We start from the raw sequence: 16,827 nt of genomic DNA on the forward strand, positions 1-16,827 counted from the left end.
GCAGCCCGCCAGCAGCCACAGAAACTTGTGATGATGATTCACAGCACATGGACGTTGACAACTCACAGCCGCCCCTTGCTGGTGAAGACGATGGTGAAGATGAGGAAGAGGACGATGAGGATGATGTTGAAGAGGAAGAGCAGGACAGTGAGGAGGATGATGAAGAGGAACGTGACGATGAAGAGGACAAAGAGAAGGAGAGAAATGTGGAAGAGGGCAATGAGAAAGAGAATGAACCAGAAAAGAAAGAGGGGAAATCGGAGGAGAAACAGGATGATGAAAAGAATGAAGAGGAGGAAAAAGAGGAGGAAGACAAAGAGGATGAAGATGATGAGGCGGAGCAAGATGGTGGGGTGGGAAGAAGGGGGGTGAAGATAAGGATGATGGCGACACTGGCGGCAATGCTAGCACCGACCAGCTCAGCGGGGGAGGTGGTGATGATGAGGGAGGTGCATGAAATCCGGGGTGGCGTGGGGGTAGTGACGACGATGAGGTACCACTTAGTACGATAATGGAGAAACTCAAGCGTACCGGCAAGGAAAAAAGTAAGCTAGAGGAAACGATGTCCGTCGAGAGCACACAAGGAAGCATCCAAAGCGCGGGCAATTTTTTTAGAGCAGCTTCGTTAGGATGGACATGCGGAAGGAGCCGTTTGAGGTTTAGAGTGGGCCTGTCATTTTAGCTGCAGATGTGGTGAGGATTGGAGATACCCATTACAGACAGAAACAGGTCATCCCCGAGACCCATGCTATCCCTCTTTTCCCGATGCCTGCGATGCCAACTGAGGAAAAATTCTCTGGGATGGATTTGTGCCTTGAGACGATGGTAGATGAGTTGGAACTACCAAGTTTTGGCCAAAAAGAGAAGGAAAGAAAGCTTGCAGGAGGAGTTGGAGTGGCTGTCACGAGGAAGGTCAAGAAAGTGAGCCATAAGATAGTTAAGGCTTCTGTTATGTCTCCAAAAGCAAGCGAGGATGCGGCTGTTCAAAGTGCTGCAACTACGACAACCAACTAGCAAGCTTCGACAGCTCAGAGGCTGACAGATGAAGCGGCAAGTCAGAAAGCCACATCACCAGCAAAAAGCAAGGTTTACCAGAAAAGAGTAGCAAAGAAGCAAAACAGAGCAACTGATCATATTATGCAAGCAACTGAACAGGAAAAACAAGCAACTGCTGAATCAGCAAAGACTGAAACCAGACCAACCGGTGCTACCTTTGAAGCAACTCAGCAAAAAACTCAGGCAACCAGAGTGAGCATGTAGGCAGCAACTGCCCAGGAATCAGCAGCCCCTCCCACGCAAAGTACGGAGGCAACTACTGTGCTTGAGGAAGCAACCCCTGAGCAGGAGCAAGCAACTGCCCGGGAATCAACAGAAAAGCCTCTGGTACTCCCCAACAAGCAAGCGTGCTCTGCAAAGGGGAAATAAATCTCATTCCATGATATTAGGGACATCAACGAGCTGCTCGAGAAGTGTGTGAGTCCAGGTTCGACGCCACCGCTCGCGAGGAGTAATTCTGCTGGCACCATACCTGTAATACGGACATCAGCTGCCATCAATCTACCAGCAAACAGAGGAGCATGCGATTCAGGTGAAGAAGCACGATTGCTGCAAAGATCAAAGTCTGGGAGTGCTGTGTGGGATGATTACTGTCCAACTCCACCTTTCGATCTTGGGATAGATGAGCCAGCAGGAATAACATGCGAGGAGGGCAAGGCAGCAAAGGATAAGGGGGTGCCAAACGCACCTGCCACCGGTGACATTGAGTGGCGAATTGACTCGGGCAAGATGGATTTCGATGAAGTTGTCGAGGGGGCAGTGAAAAATGTTGTAGGACAGAGTGCGGGGCACATGTCACCTGCCGGTTTCAGTACACCAACCGAAGTTGCAAAAACTACTGCTGAGGGGGAATCATCAGGCAAAGGTGCAGCCAGCAGCTCAGAAGAGCCCGTTCCTGAGAAGCGCCAGAGGAGGATACTGAAAGCTCCACCATCACAGAGGTCACCATATGTGAATGTAGAGATGAGGAAGGATTTCACATGCAATGCAGAAACAAACAAAGTGTACGCACTGGTTCTGTTGCTTGGAGGAGGAGGAGGGATGAGAAGGACGTTGCAGGGTGATGATACAACGTGTGTGTTTCTTCCAGTAGCCACTTTTTTCCTGCTTTTTTCTTTTTTGCATGTAATGATCTCTCCTATTGTTATTTTCTCAACAGAGTGTTTTTTTTGTTCTACAGGGCGCATATCATAAACTATCGTGATTACTTTTGCACAATCAAGGAGCTTGCTCAATCAATGAGGAAGGCATGATGGATGAAGACACATGTCTTTGAGCTAGGGATTGAAGCAATCATGTACAACAGGCAGAAGGGTCCAAGAAAATAATCATGCCTGTTAGGTTTTCGGTAAGAGAAATAAAACCCATAGTTTTTTCCTTTTTTGTTTTGGGACTGAAGTTGTTTCGCTATCATCTCATTCTACATTTCTTCATAGACTTGGCTTCAAAGACTCAATCTCGATGTGAAGGAGCTGCATGACAGGTTCAAAGAATCAAACCGTTTGGATGAGCAAGACATGGTATGCTCCATGTGTTTTACTAGTTGTCTCCCTTTTAAAAACATTTTTTCAGTTGTCTATAATCGTGTGTGTTTGTTGTCTAAATTTCTATGACATGTGACACATAATTAGGATGGCCTTAGGTGCATGTACAAACCCCTCCTGCTGTGCATGTACACAACCACCCCTGTTGTGTACCTACTATAATAGCCCCCTCAAGATATGAGTGAGCAGTATCTGTCAGTTGGCTTTTCTTTACATATAAGTTGCCTGTTTTAGTTTGCATTGTTGCCTAAAAAGTGCATGGTTATAGTGACATTTTTTTTCTGCACAGGTTGAAAACCAAGAGCATTGCCTGTGCTTTGTTGTCCAGAAGTCAGTTTTTTCTTTATTTTTGGTTTTTACATATCCGTCGCACTTACTCAAGTAAAGTTGCCCCTACCAACTCAGGGTTGCCTGAAATCACATCAGAAAATTGGTGTTTTTTTTTCTGTTTTTTCTTAGATCATTTTTTTAGAAGCTAATATCAGAAAATCATAGGAGTTGCTTGAAATCACATCATAAGTTGCTCATAAAAACCCACGGACTTGCCTGATAAGCCATTGCAGAAGCTTCATACACATGTCAGAAGTTTTTTTTGATGTTTTTTAGTGTTTTGAGAGCTATGTCAGAAGTTGCCTAAAATTCTAGAGAGTTGCCTAAAAATCATATCAGATGTTGCTCCTAAAAAACATATAGAGTTGCCCAAAAACATACCAGCAGTTGATGTCCTTTGTTATGCTGAGATGGTTTTTTTTTCTTGAAGGTCATGATTCTTGTGCTTGAAAATTTAGACCCAGAGAACGCCGATGGTGCACACCACTACTGGCTACTCAACATCAATCTGAGGGACAAAAGGTTCGAAGTGTTTGACTCATGGAGGATGTTAAAGAAAAGCAAGAGGCTGGATGATGTTGCAAGGGCTATTGCAGCAGGAGTCCGTGTGTTGTGGGACAAATACTATCCAAAACAAGCACAGACAATGGACAAGTTCCCACTTGTGGATATCGATGCACCAAAGCAGGCTGTATCGTAAGGACTAACCCACCTACATACATCTCGTTGTTATAAGACGTAGTTTTTGCCTTTTTTTTGCAAGTGCTTTCTTGACATTTGTTTTTTTTGCAGCAGTGACTGTAGCATATTTGCATTGATGAACGCATTATTGTGGAATGGGACGTGGCTCCCGAACTACGGACAAAGCGACATACCAAACATCAGGAAGAAGATGACCATCTCCATGCTGAAGTGTGACCTGAACAAGATTCTATGGCAGGAAATCCTCAAACCGGCCAACAAGTGAACGAATAAATAGGTACATTTTTTCCTGATCAATGTGTTCCATTAGAGAATATCAAGTGCGAATACTAATGTGTTCCATTAGAAAACTCACAAAAGTTTGTCCCAAACCACCTATAACAAGTTTGCATAAATCACAAGCGTCCATAGGATTTGCAAGTTTATGAGTAAGGAATATAAGCACAAGTGTCAAGCATCCACCTCCACATAGTCTCCAATTTGTGAATTTAAAGCTAGGAAAACACATAAATTAAAACAAGTCCATGCAAATCATTTCATAGTTGCTTTTTTTGAATCTGGCAGTTGCTTGATTTCCCTTCTACATTTGCTCAGAAACCAGACCACAAGTGCTTCATCTACCAGGACACTGTTGCTTTTTTTCTTACTTCAGCTAGTTTTGCAAGCCCAGGGGGTGATTATCTTCATGTGGTAACGATCACATCAGCTTCCCTAGGCATGTCGCAGCAGTGTGATTGATTGATTCACAAATGCTGCACTTGTTCTTTTTCTTAGGGTGTAGTTCCAGGGCTGATTTGAAGCGCCTGCTACGGCTGCGCCCTTTTGTGACTGAACGAGGTGGATCCATAGGAGCAGGGGGCAGGGGGCAGGAGGTTGGTTTGAACCACTTGGGACATTAGGGTTTGATGCTTCCCTAGCCCGAGCCGCTTCTCGGGCTGCCTTTAGCCTCTTCTTCCTCAGTTTATTCAGCTTAGTAACCTTAGCATCTGCTGCTTTCATGTGCCTCCTAACTGCAGCGGCTGCCTCATCACTAGTCATTACCTTCTTGGCTAGCTTTGCAAAATCCATTGTCAGAGTCACTTGCCGAACTGGGTTCTCTGACTCAGCGGGCAAGTCCTGCGGAGGGCCCTCGTTAGTTGGCGGTGGTGCACTTGGCACTGCATCTTGCGTCAAGCGGCGCTTGATGTAGTGTTCAAGTATCTCATTAACGCCAAGGTGTGTGAAGATTTTCAAGACATGGCAACAAAGCATGCCGTCCCTATGCCACTTGCAACATTCACAATCATAGATAGTTGGCTCTGGTCTCACTGTGACTAGGTACTTCCTTGAGCCATACCCTAGAACTTCTTCTGTATTGGGCTCAAGGTAATAGAAGTTGATTCCAGCGGGACGCACATCGTACTGGCCAATCATTTGAAACTCAGTTCTAAATTTCACATAGATGTCCCTAGTGTATGCTTTGTAGGCATGCCTCTCAATGGGGAAATGCGACCATCTTTGTGCGTCTAGATGCTCTGTCCGGTAGTCGTTCCCGCCCTCCCTCACGAGTATGTGTGCCTGAATATTCTCATATTGCTTGAAGAAGTTGAGAATTGACTTGTGTGGGTTCACATAGCGCTTCAACACGGCATTGAACCCTTCGCTGCGTTGCATTGACTGAAGGAAAGGGAAGAACCTGAATTTGAAGTAACATGACACCCATGTAGCCCGGTCTTCAAAGAGTTTCTCAAAGTGACCATCCATAAGACCTTTATATTTCAATTGAAGTGCAACCCATTTCCTTTCAAATTTAGCCGGGGTGAAACTGAAGTCAATGCATTCATTGAAGTCTTTTACCAAATCCGGGTTCGTAGCCAACACAGGGCCAAGCTTCTCTTGTGTTTTCTTCATTATATGACAACGGCAACAACGGTGAATCGTTGCCGGGAACTTCCTCTTGATAGATTGTGCCATAGCAACATCTTGGTCCGTGATGATGTTGTCCGGAGCCAAACCATCCATTGCTTATAGGAAAGCATCAAACAACCAGTCATAACTGAAGGAAATATGCCCTAGAGGCAATAATAAAGTTATTATTTATTTCCTCATATCATGATAAATGTTTATTATTCATGCTAGAATTGTATTAACCGGAAACTTAGTACATGTGTGAATACATAGACAAACAGAGTGTCACTAGTATGCCTCTACTTGACTAGCTTGTTAATCAAAGATGGTTAAGTTTCCTATCCATGGACATGAGTTGTCATTTGATTAATGGGGTCACATCATTAGGAGAATGATGTGATTGACTTGACCCGTTCCGTTAGCTTAGCACTTGATCATTTAGTTTACTGCTATTGCTTTCTTCATGACTTATACATGTTCCTATGACTATGAGATTATGCAACTCCCGAATACCAGAGGAACACTTTGTGTGCTACCAAACATCACAACGTAACTGGGTGATTATAAAGGTGCTCTACAGGTGTCTCCGATGGTACTTGTTGAGTTGGCATAGATCGAGATTAGGATTTGTCACTCTGATTGTCGGAGAGGTATCTCTGGGCCCTCTCGGTAATGCACATCACTATAAGCCTTGCAAGCAATGCGACTAATGAGTTAGTTACGGGATGATGCATTACAGAACGAGTAAAGAGACTTGCCGGTAACGAGATTGAACTAGGTATTGAGATACCGACGATCGAATCTCGGGCAAGTAACATACGGATGACAAAAGGAACAACGTATGTTGTTATGCGGTTCGACCGATAAAGATCTTCGTAGAATATGCAGGAGCCAATATGGGCATCTAGGTTCCGCTATTGGTTATTGACCACAGAAGTGTCTCGGTCATGTCTACATAGTTCTCGAACCCGTAGGGTCCGCACGCTTAACGTTCGTTGACGATATAGTATTATATGAGTTATGTATGTTGGTGACCGAATGTTGTTCGGAGTTCCGAATAAGATCACAGACATGACGAGGAACTCCAGAATGGTCCGGAGATAAAGATTGATATATGGGATAATAGTGTTTGGTCTACGAAAGGGGTTCTGGATGTTTCCCGAAATGTTTGGGTACGAGAACACTTTATTTGGGCCAAAGGGGAAAGCCCACAAGGTTTTTGGAAAGCGCAAAAGGAAGTTTTGCGGAGTCCAGGGGCCAGACGCCAGGGTCCCTGGCGTCTGGGTCCAGACGTCAGGAACCCTGGCGTCTGGCCCTGGAGTCCGAGAAGGACTCTTGCCTTTCGGGTGAAACCGACTTTGTGGAGGCTTTTACTCCAAGTTTCGACCCCAAGGCTCAACATATAAATAGAGGGGTAGGGCTAGCACTCAAGACACATCAAGAAATACCAAGCCGTGTGCCGGCTACCCCGTCCCCTCTAGTTTATCCTTCGTCATAGTTTTCGTAGTGCTTAGGCGAAGCCCTGCGGAGATTGTTCTTCACCAACACCATCACCACACCGTCGTGCTACCGGAACTCATCTACTACTTCGCCCCTCTTGCTGGATCAAGAAGGCGAGGACGTCATCGAGCTGAACGTGTGCTGAACGCGGAGGTGCCGTACGTTCGGTACTTGATCGGGACGGATAGTGAAGGTGTACGACTACATCAACCGCGTTGATAAAACGCTTCCGCTTACGGTCTACGAGGGTACGTCACTACAAAAAAATACACTTCCGTGATGATACGTGTTTGTCACAGTAGGTCGCATTTTTTGTCATGCATGTACATCCATGACAAATTTATGACAGAATCAAGATAGTCATACATGTGCTGTCGTAGAAGTGTTCCATGACATTACCAAAATTATCATCACGGAAGTGTCCACTTCCATGATGATAAATCACGTGTCACAGAAGTGCTTTCGTCAAGGGTGACCGACACGTGGCATCCACCGTAACGGAATGCCGTTAAGCTATCGGGTCCGGTTTTGGATCCGATAACCCGTTAACAGCCCCGACCAATGGGGATTTTCCACTTGTAAAATCATCATTGGCTGGAGGAAACACGTGCCGGCTCACCGTTGGGACGGATGTCATCCACTCATTGGACCCAAAGCGCCTATGATACGTCGACACGTGGCATGGCCCAACAGAGGCCCATATAGGTTAAAAAGGCTGGCCTAGTCAAAGGCCCGTAGTACTTACTCAGGTACTAGTGGGCCAGCCCAATAACGACCTGCTTAATAAAGGCCCATTTACGGCCCGAAGCCAGATCTGGCCCGTTAAATGTTCGCCGAATATTTGGGCCCATTTACGGCCCGAAGCCAGATCTGGCCCGTTAATTGTTCGCCGAATATTTGGGCCCAATTATAGCCTAGTGACTTTCGGCCTGTTAGAGGACCGATGTAGACATGAGCCCATTTCAGCCCGGTGTGACTTTTGGCCTGGGAATGGCCCGTGCTGCCCATGGGCCATATATGGTCCGACGGGACATCTGGCCCACTAACGGCCCGTGATAAAGGTGGCAACAGTTAAGCCCAACGTGACTTTGGGCCTGTTAAAGGCCTGTCGCATAATTTGGACCGTTGATGTCTGTACTAAGATTTCGGCCTCGTAAAGGCCCATGATATCAGTGGGCCAACTAAGGCCCGAGATATGTTTTGGCCTGGTAACTGCCCGTGATATAACTGGGACCAAAAGGCCCGGTTTACATTTCAGCCTGCTGAAGGCCCGTCGACGACTAGTGAAAATTGAGGCCCAATATGCATTTCGGCCTGCTAGAGGCCCATGGTTTCATCTGGGCCGTAACAGGCCAGTACAATATTCAGCCTGTTAATGGCCCAACGCTACCTGGACCAAACTAAGCGCTGGGTCCACAAAAGTCCCAACTAAAATATAGGCCGGTGTAAGTTGTGGCCTTGCGCAAAGTGTGAAGGCCCCAATCATTCGGGCCCAAGAATGATGCAGGCCGGCCCAATTGTGGCCCGCTAAACACCAGGCCCGTTAGAGGCGAATGTTTCGGCCCGGTCGACTACATCTGATTTTTTAGATAGCGAATGATGGCAGTAACTAGTAGGAATTAAGAACAAACCTACTCTATACGATAAAGAAATTATGACATAGTAACTAAGAATAAACCTACACTATACAATAAAGGATTTATGGTATATTACATCCACTGGGCATCGAAGTTCGCCACCAGTGATCATAAAGCACAACGAAGAAGCAGATTACAAAAACTGGGCACCATTGCAGCGGAACAAAATAATACTGAACCGAGACCACTTCCAAGACAGTTCAAGAAAGGTTAGCCTTGCGCGGGAACTGCTGCGCAAGCTCCTGAGCAAGGCTGTGAGACCGGCCTAGCATGTCGGTCATAGCTTCCAGGTGTAGCTGTTTAGCGATGAGGTTCTCATTGGTGTTCTCCGCAATCTTTCTTAGAGATAGGACTTGAAGTCGAAGTTGAGTTGCAGAATGCCTTTCTGCTAGAACTTGGCACTACATGAATCAGCTACTTTGCCGTCTGCCAAGGCAGACGACAGAGGCATGGAAGGCGGACGGCAAAGGCCTTTGCCGTTTGCCGCGAATGGCAAAAGGCGCCGGTAAAGAAAGGATCGGCAAAGACCTTCTTTGTCGTCTGCTTCCTGACGCGGACGGCAAAGGAGCCTTTGCCATCAGCGGCGGACGGCAAAGAAAGCCGATGGCAATAAATTCGCTGTTAGTCCGTTAGGTGGCTAACGGCAGTCTTTGCCGTCCGTGGCTGACGGCAAAGAGCATCAAGCCTTTGCCGTCTGCCACTGTAGGCAAACTGACCAAATGGGTCAGCTGCCAGGAAGCATAGGTGGTTGCCATGTGGCTTCTTTGCCGTCCGCCGCGGACGGCAAAGAGCCCGTTGCCGTCGGTGGCAGACGGCAAAGAGCCTGCATTGCCTCTTTTTTCTTCTTTTGTTTTTTCTTATACCCAACCATTTTCACAGCAAATAGATGATACATATATATTTTTCACATGGCAAGTTCACAGCAAACATATGAGATATCCAACACATATAATTTCATCATACATGGATAGTTCCATCAACCATGCATAGCAAGTTCCACATACATGCATCCAACCATACATATTACAATAGTGTCATCCTACCATACATGCATAGTTCATCGATACAAAAGAAACATAGTTCATCCAAACAAGCACTCCATCTATGCAAGCTTCCGTGAAGTGAATGAATTCTGCAAAATGGGAAATAAGAAAGTTAGAAGAAGAAGATTAGAAGAAGAAGAAGAAGAAGAAGAAGAAGAAGAAGAAAATGAAGAAGAAGAATATATGACATTTATGAGCTAATTTAGGTGAAATTGATCGTTTGTGAGCTAACTTAGGTGAAATGGATCGTTTATGAGCTAACCTAGGTGAAATGGATCGCTTATGAGCTAACTTAGGTAAAATGCATCATTTTAGAGCTAACCTAGGTAAGATGGATCATTTTGGAGCTAACCTAGGTAAAATGGGTCATTTTAGAACTAACTTGGGTAAAATGGATCATTTATGAGCTAAGTAAGGTAAAATGGGTCATTTTAGAGCTAACTTAGGTAAAATGGATCGTTTATGAGCTAACTAAGGTAAAATGGATCATTTTAGAACTAACTTAGGTAAAATGGATCGTTTATGAGCTAACTAAGCTAATTATGCCATTTTTGACATAAGTAAGCTAAGTACATGTCATTATTGAGCAAACCTAGTTAACTAAGCATATTAGAGCTAACTTTGGTCATTTTGGAGGAAACAAAGCTAAGTATAGATCGTTTTAGAGCTAACTTAGGTAAAATGCATGGTTTTGGAGGTCAGTAAGCTTATTAAGTCATTTTGGAGGAAATAAAGCTAAGTCTAGGTCTTTATGCATTTGTTAAGCAAAACACTAGAGAAACTTACCGTGATCATGGAGGTGTGGGAGCGGGCTGGCTCGTGTCGGTAGTTGGAGAAGGATCGTGCGATGCTTGTCTGGAGTTACGCTGCACCAAAGATCATTTCCAATGTCTCGTTAGCATGATGACACTCAAATGTTAAGACTAGCAAGTAGTGTCCATTCAAATTAAACTCACCGTCGTCCCAGGAGCAATCTCTGGCATCAGCGGAGCGGTCTGACCAGACTTCTCGCACACAGACTGCACATTTGGTTTTGACGACTCAGTCATACTAGTTAGTAATGAGACAATCACTACATGAATGTTTTGGCTAATCAGCAGAAGAAACTTACCACAAGGAGCTCGTACATTGCCCTTGCCTGCATGCCATTCCGTGCCCTCTCCTCCTCCAACATCTTTGTCGTCCTCTCCTCCAACTCCCGCTGCCTCTCCGCCGCCTCCGACAGAAGTTTCTCCGTTCTATCTCTCTCACTCTGTATAGCAGCCTGCAACACCACTCCTCGTTAGCATTTGTAATCATTGATGGAAGCGCACACAATGTAATGGAGAAAGATAGCTGAGTACGTATAACTAACCTTGAAGGTGAGTTGGACTGGCCGTTCACGAGGCCTTATCTCAGGAGCGGATCTCGACTGGCACGCCTTGATCTCCGGGAGAGTGCTAGGACAATGGATAAGTCCATCTCCAATGGCTATCGAGCCATGGGACCTCCCGCCACCAGCTATCATCACCAGCTCTGGATCAATGGGACCCTGGCTCGGGTTAAAGTCCTCCCCTTTCCTCGCCTTCCCTTGATCTCTATATTTCACGAGCTTGTCGTGGGAGGAGATGTTGGTGAAGTTGTTTGCATCATCGAGGTCAGACGGAGAGAATGTCTTGACTTTCTTGTAAGAGGCAGTATGGGCCATGGCATAGAGGTCGTACACCTCTGGAACCTTATCCGCCTTATTGTAACGTGCCTGAAAGAGAGAAACAACGTAAATTAGTAATTAAAGGGCTCAAGCTAGCATGATGAATGAATTGCATGAATCATGAAGCAAACCACATACCCGGTTCCGCCCGAACTGATATAAGTTGGAGCTGCCTTGATGGTGTGGCACACCTTCCATTTGGGCACGTTTGTCCTTGGCCGCGTTGTGGACGGCTAGACATTCTTTTGAGCACCACTCATTGACCAACACCTCCCAACAATCCATCCGATCCGCACACCATCTCGGAGGCGCCTAAGTTAGCAAATAGAAACTTGAGCGCTATGGCTATGAATTACTAAATGAAGGAAGTAAGTACAAGGCCTTAAGAATTACCTTCATGTACTGCTCCTTACTCAGGAACTTATCGCGGCACGCCGGCTTGGGCTTCTTGATACCACGCAAGGCGTAGTAGTCTCGAACAGCCTGCACCCGAGCCTCGTGCCGTAAGTTCTGTAGTAGGCGCTACAAACGTTCTCGATAACATTTGTCGCCTCCTCCTGGTATCCCTCCTCACACCTGTAGAATGTCTGCAATCAAATGAGACAATATTGATTAGTACAATTAATAACTAGCTAGTTGAAGATTTTTAATTGTGTAAGGGAGAAATTACCCAGAACTTTCTGATCACCACGTCTGCCCTCGTGTCGCACAAGACACCGTCGATAATCTCACCCGGCGGGGCCGGGGCAGCCAAGTAGTGCTCCCAGCTCAATCCAAGCTCTGGAAGCCGACCCTCACCAGGCAACGTGACAAACCCCGGGAAGTTTTGCCGGCAAAGCACTCCACGGACGGAGTTGGGCCGGCGGACCTTCTCATGGTGGTCCCAACCCCTGTAGCATGACAAGGCCAACACATTAGATATTTGAAGAAACGTGAATGCAGAAGGTACAAAAATATTAAATGCACTTACCTGTCCCCATCAGGGAAAATCAACCACCTCTGCTCGCGGGTCGCCGACACGGACGGGAGCCGTGTACAACCACGCTGGTAGACGGTGCCCCCCTCCTCCTCAATATCAGTCGACTCCCCTCCATCATCAGCATGGCCACTTGGCCCCTCAGGATGATTCGGCCAGGTACCCCATCCAGACGTGTGCTCGTCCGGGGTCTCGTGGGCCGAAGGCCCGTGGACCCAAGGCTCGTGGACCGGAGTCCGTGTAGCCTCCTCCTCGGACGAGTCCACCCTAGCAGTCACGTGCTCGGGTGAAACAGCTGGGGGTGGCGGCGAGGAAGGCACCCTAGCAGTCACGTGCTCGGGTGAAACAACTGGGGGTGGCGGTGAGGAAGGCACCCTAGCAGTCACCCTACCTCCTCTCCCGCGACCACGTGCTCCGGCTCCTCTCTTCTTCCCTCCCTTTCCTCGTCCCCCGCTGGGCATCGCGGTCGACGAAGAAGGGCCCGGCGGTGTCGCCATACTGTCCAGCAACGCTCGGCGGATTTGTGCGGGTGGAATGGAAGACCTCCCAGCACGCGCCGACGAAGAAGGGGCCTCGGAGCGCTCCGGACCAGCGCCCACCATCTCTCAACACCCGCCATGACAAAGAGTAAACGAAATTAATACAACATAAAAAATACCGACATGAATAATAATATATGATGTTTTTCATAACAAAATCAAAATATATATATGATGTTTAAATCTACCCGATCAACACAATTATATATGATGTTTCTCATAACAAAATCGAAAAATATATGACCTAACTCATAATTCACAAATATATGACCCTGTCGGGGTGCTTTTTCGGGGTCAGGGTCGGGGTGTCGGGGTCGGGGTCGGGGTGTCGGGGTCGGGGTGTGGTGTCAAGGTGTCGGGGTCGGGGTGTCGTGCCGCGGTGTCGGGGTGGCGTGTCGGGGTCGGGGTGCCGTGTCGGGGTCGGGGTGCTGTTTCGGGGTCGGGGTGTCGGGGGTCGGGGTGTCGGGGTGTGGTGTCAGGGTGTCGGGGGTCGGGGTCGGGGTGTCGGGCGGGGGTGTCGGGGTCGGGGCACGTGACAGCCTTTTCTTCTTCTCTTCTTCTTCTCCTCCTCTTCCTCCCTCCTCCTCCTCCTCCTCTTCTTTCTTCTTCTTCTTCTTCTTCTTCTTCTTCTTCTTCTTTTCTTTCTTCTTCTCCCTCCTCCTCTTCCTCCCTCCTCCTCCTCCTTCTACTCTTCTGCTTCTTCTGAACTAAAACTAAAACTAAAACTAATCTAAAATAAACTAAACTAAAAATAAAACTAAAACTAGGGTTTAGGGTTTCCTCTTCCTCTTCTTTTCTTTCTTCTTCTCCCTCCTCCTCTTCCTCCCTTCTCCCCTCTTCTTCTTCTTGTTCTTCTTCTTCTTCTTCTTCTTCTTCTACATATTCTAGCACTAAAACTAAACTGAATCTAACACTAAATCTAGCAGTAAGACATATCTAGCACTAAATCTAACAGTAACAATTAAACAGCAAAAAAAAGAAAAAAACAGAAAAAAATAACTCACCGGAGCGGCGGCGACGGGGGCGACGGTGGCGCCGGGGCGGTGAGCAACGGCGCCGAGCCGGCAGGGAGGCGGGGGCAATGGGGCTGCGGTGGCGCCGGGTGGTGGGCGGGTGGTGGGGGCGGCGGGGCGCCGGGGCGGTGGGGCGGTCGGGCGGTGACGTGGTGGGGCGCCGAGGCGCCGGGGCGGCGGGGTGGTGGGGCGACGAGGCGTCGGCGCATGGGGGCGGCGGGGTGGTGGGTCGACGGGGTAAGCGGCGGCGGGTGGCAGGGGCGGCGGCAGGTGGTTGGGGCGGCGGCGGGCGGTGGGGGCTGCTCTGGTCGTCGGGGAGGAGAGAGGGAGAGAAACACAGAGAGGAAGGGGCGGGGTGGGGCTCGGCCGTTAGTTAGGTTACTTCTTTGCCGTCCGCCCACCCTTTGTCGGCCGCTTTGTTTTCTCTTTGCCGTGGGCCGTTAAGTTTTTTCCAATTAGCTCGTTAGTGGGGGCTAGCTCACTCTTTGCCGTCAGCCAGCGGACGGCAAAGAACATGCTGATGGCAAAGACATTCTTTGCCATCAGCCTATTCTTTGCCGTCCGTTTTCTGTAAGTGGACGGCAAAGAACTGGCAGACGACAAATAAGCTAATTCCAGTAGTGTGGGACTGAAGAAGTCGAACTGATTCAGACAACGAATTCTGTGAGCATGTCTGACTGCTAGTCTCAAGTAACTTGAACACTGCATCAAGACAAGACTTTGGGGTTGTCTCGCTATCTTCAAGATGTTTTGCCTTCTTTGCTGCAATATATGTTGGGTTTGTCGCACAGCCTTTAGCAGACTTGTGCATGCCATCAGGCATATCACCCTGAAACAAAGCAGAGAGATGACAGGTTTTGCACGTGTATAAACAAAGATGATAACTGCGCTGTCAATTCCATCCAATTTCAAATTAGAAAATAAAGAGTAAGTTCAAAATATCAATAGCATAATTTGGCATTGTTCATAATGCGGGGAGCTTCACCACACTACTGGATTACCATGTCAACATAACAAGCATAGATGAAGGGCAAAGAAAATCATTGTATCTATTTTGGTTAATGTGCATGGCATGTTGTTCATATCATCAGCCACATCAGTAAGATAAAACATGAGATGACAAGGTGCAAACGTGGGCTGCTTCACCACACACTGGATTATAGATCCACAAAAACAAGCATACATATAGGGAGTATTGATGTGCATGGTATGAATAAGGAATTTGGTTTTACAAGTAAAACTTAGAACTTACGGTTCGTGCGAACATGCATTTTGGTAGAAACAACAAACTAAACAGCAGTAAACGATAGGGAGTATGAGCAAATTAAACAACAGTTGAGGATAAAGGCTTTAGAAGGATTGACTTACATTAACAGTTAACACCGGCTTTATAATGCCCTTCTCCATGTTAAGGGAAGGATAACTCAAGAATTTCATCACAGAATCTTCTTCATAAGCATTGCCTGTACTCTACATTTTGTAGAGAGTAATTATAGATATGATAATACTGGAAGGGATAGAGGATAATGAAGATAAGATGCATATTGATGCTACATAATCAACTACCAATCCCTGGAAGTACAAGCATTACAGGACAAAATGTACTGGCAAGAGCAATGGGCTACACTTCTGCACTGGCATTGTCTGTGTATTCTACTATTTGGTAAGATTAAATATAGATCTGATCTTTTTTAGTAAATTGTGGGCGAGGGAGATAAGATGCAAAATGCTACACAATGAACCAATCCCTCTTCCCATAATACAAGAGTGTTTTGAACACTGGTGTACTGTACAAAACATTCTTATATTATGGGTCGGAGGGAGTAGCTGTTAATGTAAGTACAGTCATAGACGATGTTCAGTCCTTACAAGAGGACTGCAGAGCTAAATCTCTTCAAAAGCATTGGGTTGATTCTAAATTTATGTAAGAGTCCATACGGATCTTATAATGTCCACCAAATGGACGATAACGAGGCTAACATGTGCAGTGATGCTACATAATCAAACAGCTATGAAAGTAAGTATGGTCATACATGGCAAGAGGTACTCACAAGAGCAATGCAGTGTGCAGTATAGTTGCGAGATTCTGTGGTCCCTTGAGAACGAATGTTCTCCTGCTAACAGTTTTCGTACAAGTGAGACGTTAAGGCCAATGCAGAAATGTAGTTCAAATTGTGATGTGATATCATAGATAGTACCTTACGCTGCAGCCGAGACCAATGTGTAACAAGATTATTCCAGTCACCATCGGATAAATGTAGCACCGGAGACTTTACAGAAATTTCGTTTAGAGGCTTGCCATCGAAGTGCGCTTGCCTCAGGTAGGAACGATACTTCATCAACGAGTGCTTGAAAAGCGCAACCAACCCTTGCTCGTCTTCACAATCCAGTTTGGTCCTCGCCTATTTAAAAGAATGAAATCTTGTGTCTTCTGTCAGCAGAAACATATGCCGTAATGACCATGAATAACATTAGTACATTACTTACGCGTAAGTTGCGGAGGAAGATTGGAAATTGTTCTGTGTCTGCGGTATAATATTTCCATGAAGGAAAGATGCGCACAAAGTTCCTGACAACAATATAAGATTTGTTTTCAAAACTGGGAAGAAATGGAACAGGGGTCCTATTTGTTGCAATTGGGGCTCTCTCTGGTTCGAAAAGGGATTTGGCAATTGGATTTGGTGTACTCTTGCTGGAATGGGGGTTTTGCGTCATAGAGCTGGTGCTATGTCAACTGGCATAATCATAATGTTTGCTGCAGTTGGGGTTTGCTGAGTTGGGGCATCAGAAATGATCAGTGTAGTAGGGCTAGAGTCTGCTAGAGTTGGGGTGTTTTGTGGGTCAGGTGATATTGCAACTACACCTAATGGGCTATTTGATTTATCAGGTGCCACTACCTTTTCCAAATAC

At 46.6% G+C, this 16,827-nt stretch overlaps 1 pseudogene; it reads right to left on the minus strand.

The window, feature by feature from the left end:
• Positions 1–4,343: 4,343 nt before the first annotated feature.
• LOC141028209 (protein FAR1-RELATED SEQUENCE 5-like) overlaps positions 4,344–16,827 on the minus strand; it is a 76,540-nt pseudogene continuing 64,056 nt past the window's right edge.

The sequence above is a fragment of the Aegilops tauschii genome, unplaced genomic scaffold, assembly GCF_002575655.3.
Source record: "Aegilops tauschii subsp. strangulata cultivar AL8/78 unplaced genomic scaffold, Aet v6.0 Super-Scaffold_267, whole genome shotgun sequence".
In the NCBI taxonomy this organism is placed as follows: Eukaryota; Viridiplantae; Streptophyta; class Magnoliopsida; order Poales; family Poaceae; genus Aegilops; species Aegilops tauschii.